Source organism: Emys orbicularis, chromosome 4, assembly GCF_028017835.1.
Source record: "Emys orbicularis isolate rEmyOrb1 chromosome 4, rEmyOrb1.hap1, whole genome shotgun sequence".
NCBI lineage: Eukaryota > Metazoa > Chordata > Testudines > Emydidae > Emys > Emys orbicularis.
The window spans coordinates 51,439,798-51,464,335 of record NC_088686.1 but is presented as its reverse complement, the minus strand read 5'-3'; the positions used below and the strand labels follow the sequence as shown (position 1 = coordinate 51,464,335).

At 41.0% G+C, this 24,538-nt stretch overlaps 1 pseudogene; it reads left to right on the top strand.

The window, feature by feature from the left end:
- Positions 1 to 964: 964 nt before the first annotated feature.
- Positions 965 to 24,032, top strand: LOC135877738 (opsin-5-like; annotated as a pseudogene).
- The last annotated feature ends 506 nt before the right edge of the window (positions 24,033 to 24,538 follow it).

Genomic DNA, 24,538 nt, shown 5'->3' with positions numbered 1-24,538 from the left:
GATGGTGTTTTCTGGGAGGTCACCAATGCATTGTAGTTTTCTCAGGAAATCTGTGGTGTCACGGAGATAGCTGGGAGTGCTGGTGGCGTAGGGTCTGAGTAGGGAGTCCACATATCCAGACAGTCCTTCAGTGAGAGTGCCAATGCCCGAGATGATGGGGCGTCCAGGATTTCCAGGTTTGTGGATCTTGGGTAGTAGATAGAATAACCCCGGTCGGGGCTCTAAGTGTATGTTGATTTGTTCCTGTGTTAGTGTAGGGAGTGTCCTGAGTAGATGGTGCAGTTTCTTAGTGTATTCCTCAGGGGGATCTGAGGAAAGTGGCCTGTAGAATTTGGTATTGGAGAGTTGTCTGGCAGCCTCCTTCTGGTAGTCAGACCTGTTCATGATGACAACAGCACCTCCTTTATCAGCCTCTTTGATGATAATGTCAGGGTGGTTTCTGAGGCTGTGGATGGCATTGCGTTCTGCACGACTTAGGTTATGAGGCAAGCGATGTTGTTTTTCCACAATTTCTGCCTGTGCACATCGGCGGAAGCATTCTATGTATAGGTCCAGACTGTCATTTCGACCCTCGGGAGGAGTCCATGTGGAGTTCTTCTTCCTGTGTTGTTGGTGGGAGGGTATCTGTGTATCAGTACGCTGTTCAGTGTTATCTTGAAAGTATTCTTTGAGTCAGAGGCGGCGAAAGTAGGCTTCCAGATCACCGCAGAACTGTATCATGTTCGTGGGGGTGCTGGGGCAAAAAGAGAGTCCCCGAGATAGGACAGACTCTTCTGCTGGGTTGAGTGTGTAGCTGGATAAATTGACGATATTGCTGGGTGAGTTAGGGGTACCCCTGTTGTGGCCCCATGTGCCAGGTAGGATTTTAGACAGCTTACGGTCCTTTTTCCTTTGTAGAGAGGTGAAGTGTGTAATGTAGATCTCCTGTCTTATGTAATATTTCATGTTACTGCAGTCTCGAATGATGATCCAGCATGTTGTTCGTTTTAAGAACACCTCCACTGCAGATTTGACAAAATGCAAAGAAGGTACCAATGTGAGATTTCTAAAGATAGCTACAGCACTCAACCCAAGGTTTAAGAATCTGAAGTGTCTTCCAAAATATGGGAAGGAAGAGGTTTGGCGCATGCTTTCAGAAATCTTAAAGGAGCAACACTCCGATGTGGAAACGACAGAACCCGAATCAGTTTTTCAGAAGCCTTCATTGCAGTTCATTTGGCTGTTTAAGATTCTGAAAAAATTTACAACTGTTAACCTGCTCATTCATCTGCCTGCCCAGTCAAAATTTCAGCATGAAACTGGCGGAATCCGTGGTCCTCTGAACTCACGTTTATCTTTTTTGCATGATCATTAAATGTGTAACTGTTTTAATTGGGTATTGTAACAGAAACTGTTTAAAATGTAACTTCTTCATGAACACTAAAACAAAATCACAATACAGCACTTACTGCTTTGTAAGTCTAAAATTGAAATACATTATAACTATAGCATTTTATGGTGGATGCTGGTTCAGGGGATTTTTTTTTTTAATGCAAATTTCTCAGGTGGACTTAGCCACAGAGTACACAGGGGAGTTTCTTAATTAGAGCAGCCCTGTAATGGCTGGATTAATATTGTCACTTCCCCAAAATAGTATCTCTCTACAGGAGGTGACTCTCAGCCTACCCTACCAAATCAGTACGGTTTGAGAGGTGGAAATTTCTTCAAATGAAATAATTACACAACATACCACAAGAGAGGTTCTACTTCCTGAAATGGTGGAATTCTTTGGGGAAGGGAGGCAACTATCTCACTTATGTGTGTGTTGTGTGTGCGCACATACATATTTTAATAATTTTATTTAAGAACTGTGCGATTCTGTGATTTGTTGCTTTAATGGTTGAAATTTTCCAGGATGCTTCTTCCCACAACCTTTGAATTTTTCAACTACCTTCTTTTGTAACATTAATTTTGTTCAAAGGGAAATCTTTTTCTGATACCAGTGAATTCTTAGACATCCCCACACAAGTAATGCATTTCATCTACTCCTTAAAACATGAGTACAAAGTAATACAAGAAAACAAATGCATTTTTAGTGCCATTTTATCCATAGGAAATATTGGAAATAAAAATCATCATAAGAACATAACATAAGAATGGCCCTACTGGGTCCATCTAGCCCTACAAAGGTCCATCTAGCCCAGTATCCTGTCTTCCAACAGTGACCAGTGCCAAGTGCCCCAGAGGGAAAGAACAGAACAGGTTATCATCAAGTGATCCATCCCCTGTCGCTCATTCCCAGCTTCTGGCAAACAGAGGCTAGGGACACCATTCCTTCCCATCCTGGCTAATAGCCATTGAACATATGCACTCTTTCATTATCTCAGCTCAGCAGTCTGTCTAGTACCTGTAACTACTGGCACTCCCCATCTTCAAAAAAACCCTATTTCAGTCCAGTTCTTATACTAACCTCATCCCTATAGTATCTGAGCACCAGTAGTGCATAAAGCAACATGACTAACATCTGTTACTTGTAACTCATCCTTGCTCTCATTCTCTACCCAGTGGGGAAATTGCATGTGCAGGTTTTTGTTTTTAATAAATTATACTGTGCTATGTGTTTATATTAGTGAAGATTAGTGAAAATGAGGTCAAAGTAGTACATCTGGCACTTGGAATGGAAGAGAGTGAGTGTTGAGGTGGTTCTTCATTCCTATGGGAGTTTGTTCCAGAATCTTGGGCCAACCTATGAGAGAGCTCCATTTCCTGCACAGGTGAGCTTTGCCCTTGTGGTGAACTGCTGAGTGCTTGAGAAGCAATGTTGTTGACCACATACATCAGTCCAACTCTTCTGGCAATTTCTTAGATATCCGGGGCCCAAGTCATTGAGCACCTTGGGGAAAAAAGGACCAACATCTTGAATTTAACACACTATTCTATAGGAAGACAGTGTAATGAGCAAAGGATAACTTGTGCTCACTGTAGCCCAGATTGCTGAGGATATGTGCTTCTGCATTCTACAGTAATTGGAGTGTCCTGATGGCTGAGAGCTTCATGCTGAAGTAGAAGTGGTTGTGTTCAAACCAGGAAGTGACAAAGACTGGGACAGAGCCTCCTTACCATCTGTGGTTGGCAAAGAGCATTATCCATGGATGCTGCTAAGTGAGCACTTAGCATCAGCAAGGAATCCAGGAGCACTCCTAAACTATGGACTGAACTGACCAGTTATGGGTGTGTATCTTCAACCAAAGGACACTGCACTATGGCTGCAAACTCTGCAAAATGCCTTCCATTGTCAAGCAGCAGAAACTCTGCTTTTTGCTTGGGTTCAGCTTCAAATGTATGGACTTGAATCTGTTTAGGACTGTTTACAATTTTAATATATACCAGGTGGCTTTTCTTATTGATTTCAAAGTTTGTTCAATATTTAAACTACAGTTTAGGCAGATTTAGTTCCATTTCACATGTTCTGGAGTTATGATTCACATTGTCATTTTTTCTAAATTATGTAGAACCAAGTTAACCAAGCTTTCGCAGCCAAATTTACCATTCCTTATAATTACTACCCCTTTTTGCAGGCCGAATTGAGTCTGATTACCCTCTGCTACACCTCTTCAATTTTAGCGAAGTCCTGCCCACAGTACAGTGACTAGTAAAGCATTATAGTTGTGGTTCCACTTATTACATCCACTGCTCTAATACCTTTTCATCTCAATGCAACCTTACAAATTCTGATTTCTCTTTGGTTGCTCTCTGGGATTAATAGTCATTAATAGTCATTAATAATCAACCATATGGGATATCTTGTCATTTGTTCTCTTCTTAACTTGTTTCTCTCCCTCGTAAAAAAAATAAAAATAAAAAAAGCTTCAAAAAGGGAGAATGTTTAAATCTTTAGACATGGGACACATTGTCAAATACTCAGTAAAATTCATTTGCTATCTTCCAAGCATCTAGAGGCGCCTTAAAGCTTTGCTGTATGTACTTCGTCATTTGCTACGTGAGCAGTGCATAAGTTTTATTATTAAAACTTTAATATATTTCTAAATAAATGTATAGTTCCTCCACAACACACCCAGTTTGGTTTTCATGTTTGATACATTCCACACCTTATATTTTGTGTCCGCATCAAAATGAAGTACAGTAGAGTCTCAGAATTACGAACACGTTGGGAATGGAGGGTGTTCATTACTCTGAAATGTTCACAACTCTGAACAAAATATTATGGTTCTTTCAAAAGTTTACAACTGAACATTGACTTAATACAGCTTTCAATCTTTACTATGGAGACAAAAAATGCAGCTTTTAACAATCTTAATTTAAATGAAACAAGCACAGACATAGTGTCCTTACCTTGTCAAATCTTTTTTAACTTTCCCTTATTTTTTTTAGTAGTTTACATTTAACACAGTACTGTACTGTGTTTGCTTTTTGGGTTTTTTTTTCGTGTCTGCTGCTGCCTGATTGTGTACTTCCAGTTCCAAAGGTCCGGTCAGTTCGTAACACGTGTTCATAATACTGAGATTCTACTGTATTTCACTGGGGCATCTCTTTGTGAAAATTTCTATAGCATTTACTGGTCCTTTCTACCATCATTGGAATATTACATGTTCCTGTTAAGTGGCCCATCTCCAAAAGAGATCAGTAGTAGAAAAGGAATGCAAGGGATCATGCAGGGAAACCTTTAGCAGGATTATTGTCTCCATCATTCTAAGGGCTATTGAGGTTAAGAGAAAGCTCTTTATGTGAAAGACAGATTTGGGCCATGTGTGGATCAGGCCCTTAGACTTTAAACCAAGTAGCTCAGCACTTCTGATGCTGCTAATTCTACTGATGCTGAGTGGCAGCTTAGGCTCAGTAGATGGTAGATCACTGTCTTACCTCCTTGCTCAGCTTCCTCTTTAGCACTTCCCACATAGTTGCTGCTGCTTTCTTACTAAAGAAGTAAGTATCTTACTCTTGCTAAAGAAGAGTCAAAGAAGTTCTGTGAGATACTTATTTAAAAGAGAGAGAGAGAGAAATAGTTGCATCTACTACTGTGTTTTCTGAATCGGAACTTTCCAGAAGGTGAGGGAGTGGTGCTGATGGACAGCTCCAGCTTATTGCACAGTAACAAGTCTGGGTTTGCTGTCTCAGAGGATTGGGAAACCATCACTGGGGTTTACTTGCTCACGCTGGGTAAGTAAAAAGCAAATTCAGGCTGTGTTTCAAATTTTATTTTCTGTTCTTCGCTCTGAAGAGAGATGTGCAGTCGGCTCATCATGAGTTTGTGGAAAATCGGTATACCTGTGCCTTTTCAAGGGTAAAGTTGGATCTTATATATGTGTAGAAATTGCAGTTATTCAAAATCAAAGGAAATGGACTTTACTTACTATAATGCTTGTATATTTGTTATCCAAAGACTAATTCACAGCTTGACACTGATAGTTTATTTACTTTTTTTTGCTGCTGCTGCTGTTATACTTTGTTGAAGATATTTCAGGTTAATTTATCACTATAAAAATCCAGCTAAAAATAAATGAGAAATTGGTAGCTTTCAGAAAGAGTCTAGCTTTAAAACATGAAATGAGTAGTGTAAAATGGAAACTGGAATTGGGGTAGGGTGGGAAATGAAAAGTGAAGACCACTTCTCTACATAGTCGCCCTTCATAGCATAGTACTACACCATCCTAAGAAATTCACAACGATAAAATCAAAATTTCTTTCCATCCCTTAGAATTAGAAGTTGTCAAAAACTCCTGGGATTGTTCCACATTATTTGTATCTGTAACAATCTGAGTAGATTATCAAAAACATCTGCTCTTTTTTGTCCAAAATACAAACCGCAAACCTACAACGCTGTTGGTAGGAAAGATCTTTGTTGTTGTTATTGATATGAATCAAACATTTTTGATACTGAAAGCCCTACTACTAAAACTGAACTAAGTAGTTTTTACATTGTTTCAATTATACATAATAAATGATAGCTACGTGCATGAACAGTTTCATAAAATAGCAAACACAAAACCTACTTTAATTCATGGAGTGAGAGAAAATCACAGCAAATTTAACAGGATTTTGAGACTATGAATAATACACAAGACAACCTGTCTCCTTCCTGCGTAGACTGAATGAAGAAATCTATTCATAGACTTTAGAAACATATTTTTTATCAAATTAGTTTACTTTTATTTTTTAACTTCACGTGGTCTCTAATAGTGAATTGGAATTGTAGGATTATTTTCTAACTCACGAGATAAATATTTTCACATCTGGAATATATGTGAAGCCATATTTTCCATCATGCCTCCCCCAGGCCAAATATGACTGAGCTGGACTTAAAATAACCTTGAGAAGGCCTTTTAGAATCTTAATTAACTTTGACTCACCCTGTTTTGATTGTAGACTCTCTATGCATATAATCTGTTTCCCTAGAGCTGCTTCTACCTAGCCTAGCCATGTTTACTTTTTAACTGTAGTCTGTTTTCATCGCCAAGGTTTGTTGAGGCTATTAATATGGCTTCACTGTCTTCCTTAAACAGAGTAATGCTGGGGACATGATCTCTAAAGAAGTTAATTAATTTTTGAAGTCCAAAACTGGAACAGTTTTGACAGTCACTTGATCAGGTTTGGGAGAATCATACTTTGGCCATTACTCTTTAATAAATTTTGCAAGCAACAGCAAACAGACAATTTCCAATTTATGGAAGCCAATATCTTCTGCAAAAATACATAATACATGCCTAAAGAGTTGAATTTAACTGCCAGCTGATAATGAGGCAAGACTAAAAATATACCCTTCCTAAAACCCTAGCAGTTTCAGACAAAGGTAGAATATGGTATATGGGCCATCAGAAATCATGTGGGGTTACCCATTATTTCTGGACTGCAAAGAGCTGAGAAGTTGACCCCCTTTTCTCAGATAAACAACAACCTCACAAAGTTACAATATATTTTGAGATTCTAATGGAAGTCCGTTCCAGGTGTTGTGCAATAGCAATTCTGGGTTGGGTTGGAGTGTAAAAACCTGCTCTGTGTATTCAAAAGCCCAATTCATTTTGGTCAAACTTCTAGAAACCCTTTTCTCTTTGTATTTTGGGAGAGTGACTGTCCATTCTAGATGTTTTAGCCTGACGGAAAGGCTTCTCGTGCTGTTTCTAGATTCCTCATAAACTATTCAAAGTAGCTTCAATTCTTTCATTGAGGTTAGATATGTAGAAAGCCCATTCAGGGTATTTTGCATTGCTGAGTCTCCAGGTAGTTCCAGGTTATGGAAAGCCCATTAAGTACTGGAAACTCCTCTCTGAATGTTTCATTGTTGCAAAAGAGCTGTTTTAGCAGCAGTGAATTCTCTGCCCCATAACGGCAGAAATCAGAAATACAATGGCGGTTTTTGAATATTTTTTTGTTCCTTAATTCCTGGGCAAGGTCTGATCAACAGCTATTTTGTTTGTGAACCTGAAAAACAGGCTGTTTTATGAGATGTCCAATGTAATATAAACTATTCAGATCAGCTCCAGCTTCATTCAAAAATACTCTTATGAAAGTATGTTATGTACCGTATTACTGGTGAGATGTGTGCACTATTGGAAACTCCTGACAGGAGAGAGGTCTTAGGGAGATTATCCCAGTCTCTCCATATTCAGTCAACTTGTCTCTTGAATTCTCATCACAAATTGTGAATTAATTAGGAGATTATTTGCAATGAAAGTTTAATTTTACTAATTGCAACCACCTGAGGCTCTCCCTGATCTTGTCATACTTCTAGGAAGTCCTCCCATTATTGCTCAATATATTTGTCTAACCTCTTCTGTCACAGCCATCATCCTGTATGGAGCTCCAAGTCTGTCAGTCAATGCCACAACTTAAGGAAAGGGACAAGTCAATGGCATGACCCGTTTTTCCTGCAAAAAGGAAGTGCAAAATACCAATTAATATTTTTCTTTCAAATTGTTCTCCAGTTGTCCTACAGCACTGACTTTTAATTGCATAGGTTGGCTTTCTTGGCTTGGCAATGGAGGGGTGATCTTCATCATGTACTACCAACGACATTCCCTGGACCCTCAGGACTATCTCACCTTCTATCTTGCTGTCTCAGATGCAGGCATTTCCCTCTTTGGCTATTCAAGGGGCATTCTAGAGCTGTTTAATGTTCTTAGAGATGATGGCTTTCTAATCACTTCAGTATGGACATGCAAGGTAACTGCATTATTTACATTTATAGATTCTTAATCTTTTTCTGAATACTTAGAACCTAACTTAGTAACAGGAGAATGTAAAGATTCCTGTGACATTGATGTTTTATTTAGTAATTGGGTTTGTTTTAGTCTTACTTTTTTTTTTTTCCCCAGTGGAAAAATCCAGGAGCAATTGTTTTCAATTGCTGTCCTTAAGTAAGCTGTTTCTGTGCATGCAAGATCAAACACAGTTAGCCTAGAATCAAATGTGTGAATAAATATTAAAAAGAACTCTTTCAAAATACTTAGTAGAAACATACTCAGTATTAATAAATGTCATGTTTTTTCTGTGTTCTCTACCTTTGAGTTTGGATTTTTTTTCTCCTTCTCTCCACCGCTTCCTTGTCAGGTGGACGGATTTATAATACTCTTTTTTGGTCTAGTCAGTATTAATACTCTGACAGCCATCAGTGTCATCAGATACATTAAAGGATGCCAGCCGCACCAAGGTATGTCAGCTTTCTTTGCCAAACATCGAATCACTATCTCAAAGGTATATTGTATTAAACGTGTTGACAATATTATATACTTGACATCTTTAAAATCAAGCCTAAGAATTAGATTGAAAATATATGAACAATTGTCTTTTTTACCTTGCTAAAACTCACGTTTCCAGTATAATTAGGGGTACACTCGTGAATACAATACTAAGCTTTGTTCTTTTACGAAAATCTAAATATTCTCCCACTCCTGAAAAACACTTTTTATAGGACCTATGTTAGCAACTGATATATTAAGGTGACCTAACACTTCCCATTAAAAAAAAATTTCAAACCACTTTGAAGAGCTCTTGTGCCTCTGTTTTGGAACAGGAATCCAAAATTTGCCAGGGAAATTGTTCTGGTGTCAGAGAGAGACTTCTTGCTGTGTCTATGAAAATCTGTTCAAATTTGGCCAATTTATAAGCTGTTAAAATCTTTATTTACCTAAGCTTAATACAATTTATTGTAGGCTTGCTGCTGAAATCACTGAACATTCCCTATACCACAGTTCCCCACAGTGGTACAGCGCATGCTCCCCAGTGTCTCCCTGAATCATTCTGAAGCAGCTCCCCTGAGTTGAATCTCCAGATGGGACACACACAATATTTCTCCAACTCTTACAACCCTGAGCTGGAAGTCATCATACCATGAGTTCTTGACTCACCTCCTCTACTGACCAGTGTTACTAAATTTGTGTCCTTCAGAATCCTTATTTATTGAGCAAGGTCTCCTACCCCAGTGCAAGGTTACACAAGCTGTCAATAAAAAGAACCCAAGTCTCTAATATATCATATTGCTTATCAGACAGTCTACCGTATACTTGGTGTCTGTAAAATGGGACTACTCATTCAACCCATTGTGTGTTGTGTTGTCCTCCTAGTGGCTTGCCCACATTGGATAACAGCCGACTCCTGTTGCCATCTATTGTAGATAGTCCTTTAGTTCAAGTGGTAGAGGTCTGAATTGCAATGCTTCTATGTCCAGAGTTCAAATTCTGCTGATCTGTGGTTGGGACGAAGAGGTATTATGACCGGGTATGTCAAGTGCATAACAGAATGTTCTTTTTAAAAAATTGGGAAATTATATTGGGCTGGGTTTTGTTTTTGTTTTTGTTGTTTTTTTGTTGTTGGGTTTTTTTTGTATGTTGAAAAAATGTTGTTAGAGTTGCAAAATCAAGCATTGTAAAGTTAGAAAATTACAACCTTCATAACATAGTTTAAACATAGGCCTTTTGGGTACATAATTATATTGCACTCTACGTGTGCATAATGTTTTACAAATGCAGAATAAGATGTGCGGTTTGATTCTAATCCCATTGACGTTAGTGTAAACCATGGGTTAGTAATTGTTTTGATTTCAGTGCAGTTTATAGCAGTGTGAAATCAGAATCTGGCCCCCTAGTCTCTGCTCCTGAGAGTGTACAGGCTAATTTGGAGAGTGTGATAGTTCTCAGGGTACCCAGAACTGTGAGTCACCTTGTTACTCCCTGCCTCTAGCAAAAGGGAGTCTGTCTTGTGGTAGTTGGTCTCAGCTCTCTGATGCCACCAGTGCTTCAGCCACTCAAGCATACTCCTCTGGCCTAATTCCAGCCCTTTCCTCACCTTGCAGGTTAACAATAGGTGCACCCTGTGACATTCTGTATCTTGGGGGTTACAGGGTGCTCCCCCATGTTCCTCATTTAAATATGATTGTGATCTTGCATATAAAACAGGCCATGCGAGTTATCAGGGGAAAGGTTATGATCTGCGGAAAGTCATTTTTCTATCCATATATGTATATCATTAATGCATATGAATTTGAGAATTGTGTTGTATGGTTGTCACTAAAACATGCTGTAAGTTGGGAAATCAGCCAGATACTAGCTCCCCAGAGGCAATAGCAAGGAAAGTAACCAATGCCCGGGTGGGGTGTCAAACAGCCCATCAAGAGCCATTGTCCAGCAAGGGAGCTACAATTCAGTGACTCACCTGCATGAGGCCAAACCAGGGGAATTGCTCAGCCTTGCCTGCAGACTCAGTAATGCCCACCAGGCATGCCTGGACTTGTATGTTCCCCAAGTACGTGAAACTGAGGGTATAAATCAGAACAGAGCAGACCTATGCTTCACCTTTCTCCTGCCCGCACCCATGCTGCAAGCAACAAGGACACTGAGAAGACTTAAGCAGAGGAGATTGGCCCAGGTTTCGAGGGTGAAATCTGCATACTATGAACTGCAATATCCAGTGGGGTGGAGAGCTAAGCTAGATGTTGGCCAGTCGAATAGGGTGGAGAGTTTAGACTGTGTGCTTATATTTTATTTTATTTTGGTAACTAACTCTGACTTTTTGCCTATCACTTATAATCACTTAAAATCTATCTTTTGTAGTCAATAAATTTGTTTTACTGTTTATCTTTATCAGTGAGTTTGTATGAAGTGTGTGGCATATCTGCTCAGATTTACAAAGGCTGGTGTATATCCACTTTCCACTGATGAAGTGATGAACCAATTAATAAATTTGCAGTGCTCATCTTGAGTAGTGCAAGACGGTATATTCCTGGGGTACAGTGCTGGGAACTGGGGGGATCTGGCTGGTGCCTTTCCCTGTGTGATTCATGAGTGGTTCTGGGAGCATTCATGCAATATAGCTGGGTGAGGGGCTCCACGTGCGGTCATGCTGAGTGATAACAGCATCTGGAGGGGGTTGCTGCTGGTCACTAGCAAGACATTGTGAGAGACAGCCCAGGCTGGAGAGAGTTCAGGGGGGCACAGCAGTGCCACAGTCCCAGACTGCACCCCGGGATCTCATCACACACCCCAATCCCTGAATCCCTTTGAATCATTCCCGTGTGATATCCAGCCCCTGTAGCCCACATACTGTTATGGTAACAGATAGGAATAATATTACAGAAACACAAGAAACCTATAGTACCAGGTCTATAAGAGATTAGCTTAAGCACTTAGCATAACAGCAAGGCCCAATAGCCCTGGTAGAAGTAAATTGTTTAATAGAATTAGCATAAGTAAGTAAACCAGCAGTGTCCTTAAGTCACAAAATCACATAAGATATTGTTTTGCAATATTCAAAAGTGTTGAAACTAAGCATAAATTACTGACAGATAACTGCAAGAAGTCAGTCAGTACCATTTTAGGGTATTTTGGGAGGGAAAAACATCAGCAGATGTTCAACCATAGGTAACCATAATAACCAATTGACGTATGCTAATAAGCTTAAATTAATTAATATACTAACCTATAGGATAAGACAACACAACATTATGAGGGTGAGGAAGTTCTGATATGGTAAAAGTGGGAGGAACCTCTCAGGTATATGCATGATGAACATCAAGATCTATAAAACATCCACTTATATGGGTTAGGCCATTGGAATTGATCCTTGACTCAGACTAAGATTTGTCTCACCCTTTCGAGTCCTCCCCAAGGATAGAGAGAGTTGCCTATGTAATGGTGCTGGGCATTATTACAGTCCTGTATCAAGTATCAGGGGGTAGCAGTGTTAGTCTGTATCTACAAAAACAACGAGTCTGGTGGCACCTTAAAGACTAACAGATTTATTTGGGCATAAGCTTTCGTGGGTAAAAACCTCACTTCTTCAGATGCATAGAGTGAAAGTTACAGATGCAGGCATTATATACTGACACATGGAGAGCAGGGAGTTACTTCGCAAGTGGAGAACCAGTGTTGACAGTGCCAATTCAATCAGGGTGGATGTAGTCCACTCCCAATAATAGATGAGGAGGTGTCAATTCCAGGAGAGGAAAAGCTGCTTCTGTAATGAGCCAGCCACTCCCAGTCCCTATTCAAGCCCAGATTAATGGTGTTAAATTTGCAAATGAATTTTAGTTCTGCTATTTCTCTTTGAAGTCTGTTTCTGAAGTTTTTTTGTTCAGCGATAGTGACTTTTAAATCTGTAATAGAATGACCAGGGAGATTGAAGTGTTCACTTACTGGCTTATGTATGTTACCATTCCTGATGTCCGATTTGTGTCCATTTATTCTTTTGCAGAGGGACTCTCCGGTTTGGCCAATGTACATGGCAGAGGGGCATTGCTGGCACATGATGGCATATATAACATTAGTGGATGTGCAGGTGAATGAGCCCTTAATGGTACCATCACGGGCTCATTCACCATCAAGGGCTCATTCACCTGCACATCCACTAATGTTATATATGCCATCATGTGCCAGCAATGCCCCTCTGCCATGTACATTGGCCAAACCGGACAGTCCCTCCGCAAAAGAATAAATGGACACAAATTTACAAAGGCTGGTGTATATCCACTTTCCACTGATGAAGTGATGAACCAATTAATAAATATAACATTAGTGGATGTGCAGGTGAATGAGCCCTTAATGGTACCATCAAGGGCTCATTCACCTGCACATCCACTAATGTTATATATGCCATCATGTGCCAGCAATGCCCCTCTGCCATGTACATTGGCCAAACCGGACAGTCCCTCCGCAAAAGAATAAATGGACACAAATCGGACATCAGGAATGGTAACATACATAAGCCAGTAAGTGAACACTTCAATCTCCCTGGTCATTCTATTACAGATTTAAAAGTCACTATCGTTGAACAAAAAAACTTCAGAAACAGACTTCAAAGAGAAATAGCAGAACTAAAATTCATTTGCAAATTTAACACCATTAATCTGGGTTTGAATAGGGACTGGGAGTGGATGGCTCATTACAGAAGCAGCTTTTCCTCTCCTGGAATTGACACCTCCTCATCTATTATTGGGAATGGACTACATCCACCCTGATCGAATTGGCCCTGTCAACACTGGTTCTCCACTTGCGAAGTAACTCCCTGCTCTCCATGTGTCAGTATATAATGCCTGCATCTGTAACTTTCACTCTATGCATCTGAAGAAGTGAGGTTTTTACCCACGAAAGCTTATGCCCAAATAAATCTGTTAGTCTTTAAGGTGCCACCAGACTCCTTGTTGTTTTAGTCCTGTATCAGTTCACCTTATTTCTTTGGATTGTTTTACTTAAAGACTAATTAGAGTAATTATAAAAATTTTACAATTTCAAAAGGCCTTCCCTGAGTTTGGGTGTTGTGGCCATTGCCATACACATAGGGGCTTCCACCTACAATGTAATTCAAATAATACTGGGCCCGATCTTGGGAAAAGAACCTATCGAACCTCAAAGTGTTAACTGGGGTTTGAAAGTAATCGATACATTGATTACCGGTATGTATTGTTATATCTGGCAACACCCTGAGACTGGCTACTCACAGAAATTCCAGCTACCATGTATCCAAAGCTGCTGTGTTACCCCAGTTTTATCTTTAGCCACCACTTCTCTAAACTACACAGCACTTGTGAGCATTTACAATAAAACAAATGTAGGATTATTTAAGAAAAAATAAAAATTTAACTAGAAATAAGAGAAAGATGGAAACAACTGATGACAACACAAAACAAAATCATAAAATGTGAACTTGGATCTACGCTTATCAATAGTTACCGTATCTATGTAATAAAGTAGGCTTTCCTGAAAAAGCTCAGTCTTTTGCAGAGCTGACTGGTTGAACAAGAACCAGGGCCCAAACATCACGAAAGCACCACAAGGTTCATAAAACCTCCAAAAGGTGAGTCCAGAGTGCTTCTCCCTTCTCTGTGCTATAGTGAAAACAGCCCTTAGTTTTTAATTACAGCCAGAGCAAAACTCTGTTGTAACATTCCTTTTTCACGTCCGAGAGGCTTCATTTGTTTGGTAGTGCCTTCGATGGTTTTCCATTGGTAGTTTTGGGAGGGAGCAAAGCTTGTCAGTTGAGTCTTGCATTAGCTCACCACCTGATTAGGGAGGAGTGACAACTTTCTCTTGCTTACGTGGGCCATCCCCTAGGTCAGGGGTGGGCAAACATTTTGGCCTGAGGGCCACATTTCGGAATAGAAATTATATAGCGGGCCACAAATGCTCACAAAATTGGGGTTGGAGTGTGGGAGGGGGTGAAAACTCTGGTTGGGGTGCGGGCTCCGAGGTGGGGCCAGAAATGAGGAGTTCAGGGTGCGGGAGGGGGCTCCAGGCTGGGGCGGAGGCATGTGGTGCGGGGGGGAGGGGAGAGGGCTCTGGGGTGGGGCTGGGGATGAGGGACTTGGGGTGTAGGAGGATTGAGGGTTCAGAGAGCAGAAGGGGGATCAGGGCTGGGGCAGGGAGTTGGGGCATGGGGAGAGGCTCAGGGGTGCAGGCTTCAGGCAGCACTTACCTCAAGCAGCTCCCGGAAGCAGCAGCATGTCCCTTTGGCTCCTACGTGGAAGCGCAGCCAGGCGGTTCTGCACACTGCCCCATCCACAGGCAATGTCCCTGCAGCTCCCATTGGCTGCAGTTCCCGGCCAACAGGAGCTGCGGGGGTGGCACTTGGGGTAGGGGCAACGTGCAGAGCAAAGTCCCCTGACTGTCCCTATGCCTAGGAGCGAGAGGGGGCTGTGCTGCTGCTTCCGGGAGCCGTGTGGAGCGGCCCCTGACCCTGCTCTCCAGATGGAGCACTGGAGCAGGGCAAGCCCCAGACCCTGCTCCCCAGCACGAGCTCAAGGGCCGGATTTAAATGGGTGGTGGGCTGGATCCAGCCCACGGGGCCATAGTTTGCCCACCCCTGCCCTACACACATCAACTCCTGGTCATGAATTTCTGCTCCAACTCCATAAAGCATACTTTCAATATAAACCTATTATTCCTTTGATGTTAGCTATACACACATCTTGAAAAGATTTGAGTCTTGACAAATAATGAGCTTTCTGTAGACACCTCATATGATAGCCCTCATATAAATACCCTGCAAGATTTGTGTTTGGTGTAATGTGTTTGTCAGGTCTGAGGTGAGACCTGTTCACAAAGAACACAGGATGCATTGCTAAGGTGTCTCTGTCACACAAGGTTACCAAGGAAACCATGGAAAGTGCACAAGAGAACAGGTGGAGACCTAAAACTAGGAGAAAGATGTAAAGTTTTTAGGGGAAGATGTGAGGGAGGAACATTACACGATCATCCATTACCAAAGGAGGTAATGAAGAAGAGGACTTATTCTTTCAATTATAGTCAAGCAGTTTTCTGATACTTTCCTGCCAGGGTTAGGCGTCTTGAGTTCCTCCTCATCACCACCACAAGAAGGTTCCTATTCAATATATGACAAAGACAGCATGTCCTTCATTTTCAAAGGAAAAGGATCCCCAAGTGGTCAATGATACTGATAAAACCTGGAAATGAAGCCAACTCACTCTTTTGTCAAGGAAGTTCCCAGAAAATGTCTCCTAAATGCCATGCTGGCATGAGTTAAAATTCTCTGGTTGCTACCAGCCAACCTCACCACCTAACAAGTACACCAGGTTTAAATATATCAAAAGGTACTGTTGCCCAGTGGGCTAGTTTGCCTTTGTCATATTCACTGCTACTGTAGCCAGTGGGCAAGCTTGCCTTATTATATTTATTGCTTTGCATTATATGCCGCTTTGCATTATATTCATCAGTAATGCAAGAAACCTACAGGCCTGTATTCTGTAAGACATTAACTTCAGCAAGTTTAAGTTAACATAAGGCTTGAGGCCTATGAACTTTGAACAGATAAACTTTGCACAGATAAACAGCCCAACAGAAAACCCCAGATATTTGGGGAGCCGAAAATAGAGTTTAAGGGGAAGTTCTGACCACAGGTACTTGAGATACATCTAAGGGTAGCCTGCTTACTTTCCTAGATATCTTTTCTTATAACTTTCTTATGGGTTTTATTATTTGTTTTATTATAATAGATGTATAGGTTTATATTAGAGTATATTTTGGCTGTAACACAAGGGACCTGCAGGCCACATCCTGTATGCAGAGCTAGGGCAAAGTTAGCATACATATGTTTGGGCCCTTTCACCTAGATAGATGGTAATGCGCTAAAGCATAAGGTCCATATATGGCTGCAACCTTGAACATAGAGGATGCATTAAAGCAGGTTGGCATAGGGGCTTTCCTAAGTTCATACCCTTTTAAACTTAACAGGTACACCACAACTTGGAACTTGGAAAGAACCGAAAGAACCAATTAGGACAAAAATAACAAATGTGATACCTAATCACAAAAGGGCCATGGTAACGAATTGATGTATATGATAATAAGTTGAGATCATTGATATATTAACCTATAGGAAAAAGACACTCCAACATTAGTAAGGTGAGGAAATACAAATCCCCTATTGAATATGCATCAAACATAGCGGCGCTAGTGTAACATATTATTGTAAGCAGAGTCAGGATGAGCTCTACCCTGACATCTGGTGGTGAATTATGACGAGTGTGGAAAAGAACTTCAGGGGCTGATCTTGTTTGCATAGGCACACCCACCCCACCTAGCATGAGCCCACGGCAGCCCAAAATGGTCACTTTGGCAGCTGTGGGATCCCCAGTTTCTCTGTTATTGGGGCAGGAGGAATAAAGTGTTGTTACCCTGATTATGTGAATCAAGGACAATGAAACTGTTTTATGACAGAGGGTCTCACAAACACCTAAGTAGCACTCACTAGACAAGGGACATGGGTTCCAAAACCCAGTGAATTGAGAGAGGTTGGGGATAGGTATGTGTACCTGATGGTATGGGCCCCTTTTGAGGGTCTGGAACACCAATGGCACCATCTCCTCTCTCCACTGTTGAATAGCAGAGCCAATTGTGATTCTATTAGGAGTCTAGCTAGAGGCTGCTGAGCTGAATTCACTTTGGGCTAATAGTGCACCAGCACTAGGGCTCCCCTACTACAAGCTGAAATCACTAAAAGAGCTAAAATTACTGAGCTGAGATCACGAAGTCCTGTGTTAACTAGTAGGGGAACCTGAAGATATATTGCTAAGTGGCTGGCAGAGCGGAGCAGTTTGCGGGACGGTTGGAGTGGCCCACGGAACAGTGAGCAGAGCAGTTTGCGGGGACAGCTGGAGCGGTTCATGGGACGGCTGGTGGAGTGGAGCGGCTGGCAGAGCGGAGCAGTTTGTGGGACGGTTGGAGCGGCCCACGGAACAGCGAGCGGAGCGGAGCAGTTTTCAGGGACGGCTGGAGTGGCTCACAGGACGGCTGGAGGACCGGAGCGGAGCAGCTGGTAGAGCGGAGCCGTTCATGGTGAAGGCTGCAGCAGAACTCCACGGAGAGGCGGGGCCACGTAAGGTGCCCCTTAACATCCTGTGTGCCGCTCCCCCCCCCCCCCATTTCCACCCAGGCTGGGTGGGTAAAACTCTGCAGATAAACTTTTGAACTCTGGGGCGGCACTGACCAGGGACAGAGACTTTTGGGTTGTTGGACTTTGGGGTGATTGGACTTAAGACCCTGAGGGGAAAAGGACACTGCCAAACTTACTTGGAGGTGGGTCTTTTGCTCATGGTTTGTGTTATGAATCCTATTTGTGGTGTTTCCCCAACATGATGCCGCATTGTTTCCCTCCTTTATTAAAAGGCTTTTGCTACACTTAGACTCCGTGCTTGCGAGAGGGGAAGTATTGCCTCCTAGAGGCGCCCGGGGGGTGTTATGTAATTGTCCCAGGTCACTGGGTGGGGGCTCGAGCCAGTTTTGCATTGCGTTATTGAAACGGAACCCCTAGATACTGAACCCGGCCCTTGTTGCTGCCAACTCAGAGGGGCAGAAGGGTTACATTATAAAAGCAGCATCCCAGCCTAGGGGCGGTAGGAGAGAGAGATGTAGGCCTTGGGAGGTGCCAGAATAAGGCCATTGGTGATGATGGGGAAGGTGATGGTGATGAGGAAGATGATGATGAACATTTCAGGTTGTTCTACAAGAGATGGTGTGAGTATATGGGTGTGCAGATGTACATTCTGTAGTATATCTACCTTACTTGGGGTGTTTGTGCTAAATGTATTAATAAACTACATTTGTAAATATAAAAGAGTTCCTATAGTGTGAGTGTTGCAACTGTACACATCAAGGTTCCCAACTATATAATAATTTGAATAATACTGGCCCTGATCTTGGGGGAAGAATCTGGCAACCCTCAAAGTGATAGCTGGAGATTCTTAAGTAATCAATATAATTAATACATAAACTACTGATCAGGCAACAGTACTTAGAAGTAAATCTTTGCAAATTCAGTCAGAATAGCAGCAGGCTATTAAGGGCCACGCAGGCGCACAGCAGAGAGAGGTGCCTCTTCCCCGACCCCAGCCCTTGCTGGAACTGCCTCGCTGGGGAGAGGCGCCTCTCCCCTGGCCCTGCCAGAATTGTCACAGCCTCTCTCCCCGCTGCAGCCCTGAGGCAGCCTGCAGCCCTGGGGCAGCCTGCACCCCAAAGCCCTCCCCCCCAGCCAGAGCCCTCCCCCCCCACACACACACCCCAAACCTCTCCCCCAGCCCTGAGCCCCCTCCCACACTCCAAACCCCTCGCCTCCACCCCGCCACACATTACCTCCATATTGGTGCACATAACAAAATTCATTCCAAACATGGATGTAAAGTTAGAGGGAACATTGATCTGGACTACTGTATTTACAAAAAAAGGAGGTAACAGTATTTCATTAATGGAACTGCTCTTTTTCATATAATCTATTAAGTGAAGAAATATTTCCTTCAGCTCTTAACATTTGTTAGATTGCACAATTTAATGTACCTATTTTCTTACTACATTAATTTTTTTTAACATTTTCTCTTCTAAAATTCAGGTGTAGCTGCAAACAATCTTTCTTGTTAATCTATTTTGGAGATCAAATTTGTTATCTTTATCTTTTATTTACAGCTCACAAAATTGATAGAAAAAATATTACATTAACCATGATTGTGATATGGGCAGCTGCTCTTTTCTGGGCCAGTGCACCACTTATAGGGTGGGGTAGCTATACAGGTGAGTGTTTATTTCTACAGAATTACCTATATGGAGAAAAATCTTATCCAGCATATGTGTCCATTAAAAACAGTAGTAATCACTGTGCAACTCTGCAGAATATTACTGGACAGTATGAGAGTGAGTAACCTAGATAATACTGAAACCAACAGTTACTTTATTTCCTGCATGCCACATTCCTTTGATAGTTGAGTAATGCGATTGATAAATGGAAAAACAAGGAATTAATATACATTTCTGTACATAATATTCTATACATAAAGACAGAAGTGTCTGAATCTCATTTGCAAGAAGTCTCCACTAGAACACTCTGGTAGTTTAAACTTACTTTATGCCAACTTTAAGGCCTCGTTACACTGCTAGAGTGGAGTAAATACAGCCTTCATGTAAATGAGAATTTTGTTTTGCAAACAATTGGTCAATAGTAGAAAATAACATTTTCTGTACATCTTAAATGGGGAATCAATTTTGTTTTAAATAGGTACTAATTATAGAAGTGATGACACACAGCTTTTTCTTGTATAAGCCTCTCTAAAGACTTTGTAAAGTGCACAACAGTTAATACAATCCATAATTGTTTCAGATAAAGGTATTTGTTCATACTTAATATGTTCAATTTTTCCAGACAACAAATATGGAACATGTGAAATAGACTGGATCAAGGCAACATTTTCTGTTGTCTATAAGTCCTACGTGATTGGAGTCTTTATATTTGGCTTCTTTATTCCTGTCTCCATCATGGTTTTCTGTTACGTGTCCATAATAAAGACTGTTAAATCAAGTCACAAGACCACAAGAGGTAAAAAAAATTAGCCAAAGGCAGCGGCTCATGGAACGAAATATTACACAGGTAATGGACAATTCTTTGCCTACAATATAGCGTGTTACATACATATTTTATGTAATTTAATTCTTAGAACAAATGCTAGATTTGACAGAAAAGAAAACGAAAATCCTTTTAGTTATCCCTGGAACAGGCACACCACTGATATTGCAAAATTTCCCCCACATTTCCCTACCAACATACTCTAATCATTTTAGAGATGAGAGGACAGTTTGGTCTCATTGCTCATTCAATTTTCAGCCATCCTCCTGAGTCTGCCAACAAGGATATTATTGAGTACCAGTTGTGATGTGCAGTCCTGGCTGAGACATGAATTGAAACCCCCCACCTCATTTCATGTAGACTATTGAACAACCCTGGTCTCCACTGTCTCAGGTCAGTTTTGAACTGGTGACCTAGAGGAAAGGTAGCTTATTACTAAACCCACTAACCCAACCAATCCCTTACATTTGTAATGTTTGTAAATGACACAAATGAAATAGGGTCTTCCTTATCTTATATATTTAAAAATATATATATACTTGGACTGAGTTTGAGATGGAAATAGAAGACAGATTTGTTGAAAATCTCTGGGTAAGGATAAAAGGGGTAAAAAACATGGGTGATGTCATGGTAGGGGTCTACTACAGACCACCTCACCAGGAGGAAGAGGTGGATGATGCTTTTTTAAAACTACTAACAAAATCATTCCAAGCACAGGACTTGGTGGTGATGGGGGATTTCAATTACCCAGCTGTCTGTTGGGGAAATAGTACAGCAGGGCACAGATTATCCAACATGACTTGGATTGTATTGGAGACCATTTTTTTTCAAAAGGTGAAGAAAGCTACTAGGGCAAAGACTTTTAGATTTGATTTTAACAAATAGGGAGGAACTGGTTGAGAATTTAAAAATGCAAGGCAACTTAGGTGAAAGTGATCATGGAATGGCAGAGTTCATGATTCTATGGAATGGCAGGAGGGAAAACAGCACAATAAAGATAATGGATTTCAATAAGGTTGATTTAAGCAAACTCAGAGAGCTGGTAGGTAAGATCCAATTGGAAGCAAGTCAAAGGGGGGGAAAATTCAAGAGTTTGCAGTTTTTCAAAGACATTATTAAGGGCACAAGAGCAGACTATGCCACTGCATAGGAAAGACAGGAAGTATGGCAAAAAAGTATGGCAAGAGACCACTCTGGCTTAATCAGGAAATCTTCAATTATCTGAAACTCAAAAAGTGTCCTACAAAAGGTGGAAACTCGGTCAAATTACAAAGGATGAATATAAACAAATAACACAAGTATGTAGGGTGAAAATTAGAAAGGCCAAAGCACAAAACGAGATTAAGCTAGCTAGAGCCATAAAGGGTAGCAAGAAAACATTCTACAAATACATTAGAAGCAAGAGGAAGACCAAGGACAGGTAGGCCCATTACTAAATGAAGGGTGGAAAACAATAACAGAAAATATGGAAACGGCAGAAGTGCAAAATGACTTTTTGGTACCAGTTTTTCACCAAAAATGTTAGTAGCAAATTGGACATTTACCATAGGGAATGCCAGTGAAAATGGGGTAAGATCAGAGGCTAAAATTGGGAAAGAACAAGTTAAAAATTACTTAGACAAGATAGATGTCTTAAAGTCACTATGGCCTGATTAAATACATCCTAGAATACTCAAGGAGCTGATTAAGGAGATATCTGAGCCATTAGCATGGAAGTCGGGAGACATTCCAGAAGACTGGAAAGGGGCAAATATAGTGCTAATCTATGAAAAGGGAAATAAGGACAACCTGGGGAATTACAGAGCAGTCAGCTTAACTTCAGTATCTGGAAAGATAATGGAACAAATAATTAAGCAATCAATTTGCAAACACCTAGAAGATAATATAAGTAACAGCATTTGTCAAGAACAAATCATTCAGACCAACCTAATAGCTTTCTTTGACAGCATAATAAGCTTGTGGATGGGGGGAAGCAGTAGATGTGGTGTAGCTTGACTTTACTAAGGCTTTTGATACTCTCTCACATGACCTTCTCATAAACAAACTATGGAAATACAACCTAGATGGAGCTACTGTAAGGTGGCTGCATAACGGTTGGGAAACCATTCCCAGAGAGTAGTTATCAGTGGTTCCCAGTCAAGCTGGAAGGGCATATCCAGTGGGGTCCCACAGAAATCGGTCCTGGTTCCAGTTCTGTTCAATAACTTCATTAATGATTTAGATAATAGCATAGAGAGTATACTTATAAAGTTTGTGGACGATACTAAGCTGGGAGGGGTTGCAAGTGCTTTGGAGGATAGGATTAAAATTCAAAATGATCTGGAGAAACTGGAGAAATGGTCCGAAGTAAATAGGATGAAATTCAATAAGGACAAATGCAAAGTACTCCACTTAGGAAGGAACAATCAGTGGCACACATACAAAATGGGAAATGACTGCCTAGGAAGGAGTACTGCAGAAAGGGTTCTAGGGGTCATAATGGATCACAAGCCAAAAAAGCAAACATCATTCTGGGCCATATTAGCAGGAGCGTTGTAAGCAAGACATGAGAAGTAATTATTTCACTCTACTTCACACTGATTAAGTCTCAACTGGAGTATTGTGTCTAGTTCTGGGTGCCCACTTCAGAAAAGATGTGGACAAATTGGAGAAAGTCCAGAGAAGAGCAACAAAAATGATTAAAAGTTTAGGAAACAACACCTATGAGGGAAGATTCAGAAAACTGAGTTTGCTTAGTCTGGAGAAGAGAAGACTGAGAGGGGACATAACAGTATTCAAGTACATAAAAGGTGGTTACAAGTAGGAGGGAGAAAAATTGTTCTTGTTAACCTCTGAAGATAGCCAATGGGCTTAAGCTTCTTGTTCTTAAATTGCAGCAAGGGCGATTTGGTTGGACATTAGGAAAAACTTCCCAACTGTCAGGGTGGCTAAGCACTGGAATAAAAGCCCAGGGAGGTTGTGGAATCTCCATCATTGGAGATTTTTTAGAGCAAGTTAGACATACAACTGTCAGGGATGGTCTCGATAATATCCTGTCATGAATACAGGGGACTGGACTAAATAACCTCTCAAGGTCCCTTCCAGTTGTATGATTCTGTCTGTACATTTGGCTTCTCCATTCTAAACATTCCATTCGCTGTCAGTCACTTGCCACCATGCTCCAATGGGTTCTTCAAAAGCAGAAATTATGATAACACTGGACTATGAGGAAGATATGCATGTTTTCCACAAAAGCATGGAACCTCTGGATTGGTAGTTCTAGAATTGTGACATTACAAATGTGGTGTTTACAGTTTTGATGCTCCCATGTTATTTTTCCTTCTCAGGTGTCATTTGTAATTTGTTTTGCCTTTTTCCTGGCATGGTCTCCTTATGCAGTAATCTCTATGTGGTCAGCATGTGGGTTTCAAGTGCCAGTGCTCACCAATGTCCTAGCCAGCCTTTTTGCCAAATCTGCCAGTTTTTACAACCCACTCATCTACATGGGAATGAGCTCTAAATTCCATAAGGACATCAGAAACCTTTTCCAGTGTCTCAACCGAGACAAGGATTCAACCCTACAAATGCCAGTACAGATGTTCAATCAAAGAAATGAGGCAGCTGTCCTCCTGAAACCACAGAGAGAGTTTGTGTCCAAAGTTCCTGAGGCTGAAATGCCAGGCTTAGACATGGATTCACTGCCCAGAGACACTCCTTTGGTGTAGGAGAATCCTTCATTTTGTTCTCCTGTTTCTAATCAACTTACCGCTTTTGGAGTAAAAACAATTCAAAGGAAACAAAGTGGATCTGGCTGACTTTGATCTGGAGAAGGTGAAATAAGGACTATTTTTTTTTTCCTGAAGATTAGATTTCCACAGCAAATGACCTTTGTCTTTTGTCCTCATCAGTCTGCTAATATTTCACAGACGTTTACAACTGTTCTCATATACAATTTCCCAGTGACTAAAAAAAACATAGCAAAACTGAGAATTAATTCATGGAGATTAGCTTTTGCCTATTTTCCCTTTTTAAAATTAAATTAGCACATTACTAAAATGAAGGTATTTGTTTATTCCTGACAAATTGTGCATATCAATGTATGCGTCCTGTACATGGAACCCCAACTCTCTTTCTATTTTACTCTATTCCCCTATGTGGCTTGATTACATACTGGTCCAAAATCCAGGATCTTATTGAAGGATCTAGTGAAGACCCGCTAAATCGACCGCAG